Raw genomic sequence first — 911 nt, forward strand, 5'->3', positions numbered from 1 at the left:
TCCAAGGTGGGAGGGGAGCTGGGGGGCAGGGAGACGGGGTGGGGGTGGGGACTGAGGCGAAGCCCTTGACGTCACGGACGGGGCGTGTCTGATGCAAACCAGGCAACGTGGCTGTGCGGTTCTGCACCTTAGAATTCACAGGGCTGAGGAGGTAGCAGCGCTGTTGCTTCCATCGTATTCGGAAGCGTCCTGTGGAGGGTGAGGGTGCTTGCGACAGGAGTGGGTGCCGAGGGTGTTGGGGTGCGCCTAGGTGAGTGAGCCTGTGTGTCCGGTGGAAGGGGGGTGAGACTGGTGTGGGGCAGAGGCGGAGGGAGTCACACTTACCCAGCAGGGGAGACGCCGGGATCAAGCAGGTGGTTTTCCCAGGTGAGGCCCTTCCATCATACCAGGGACATGCTGACCCCCGCGATTTCCCCGAGTGTGGACAACTCCTCTGCATTATTTGTGTTAGTGGCAGTGGGGGGCTGCTTTTGCTGTTTCACCTGTTGTGGGTTGTTTAAGAATAGCCTTTGTTTTCTTATTCATTTTTCTGTTTGTTTGTTTTGTCTTTTCCATTACTTTGGCTGATGACATGGGCTGAAGAGGAAGCTCACTCAGGGGACACCAGGACGCTGAAGAAAACACCTCTGCTTTTAAGGGCTGCTTTCTTGAGAATCTGGGTTTGGCTGTTTCTCAATCAAAAGCATGCAGGACAGTTTCTGTCCACTGGTCATACATCCCACCTTGGCTGTCGGGGTTTTTTTCTGTTTTTCGCAGAGCAATTTCTCTGCTTATATGTCAGTATGTGGTTTGCAGTCCCTGATCCAGCAAAGGTGCTTTCTTTTCATTCCCCAGGGAACAGGGGTTTGCATCCCTTCTCCTTCCTCCATCCCCTCCCCACCTATCCCCCCAGGCACCCTGCAAAGCCTCAC

At 54.8% G+C, this 911-nt stretch overlaps 1 non-coding gene across 1 annotated transcript; it reads left to right on the forward strand.

Annotated features, from left to right (window-relative positions):
* The first annotated feature begins 316 nt into the window (after nt 1–316).
* On the forward strand, nt 317–479 carry LOC112818723 (U1 spliceosomal RNA). The gene has a single exon (XR_003206656.1). It is a non-coding gene; the product is annotated as a U1 spliceosomal RNA (small nuclear RNA).
* The last annotated feature ends 432 nt before the right edge of the window (nt 480–911 follow it).

Source organism: Callorhinus ursinus, unplaced genomic scaffold (genome assembly GCF_003265705.2).
Source record: "Callorhinus ursinus isolate GAN/ISIS: 27379988/994484 unplaced genomic scaffold, GSC_fseal_2.0 scaffold2714, whole genome shotgun sequence".
Classification (NCBI taxonomy): domain Eukaryota; kingdom Metazoa; phylum Chordata; class Mammalia; order Carnivora; family Otariidae; genus Callorhinus; species Callorhinus ursinus.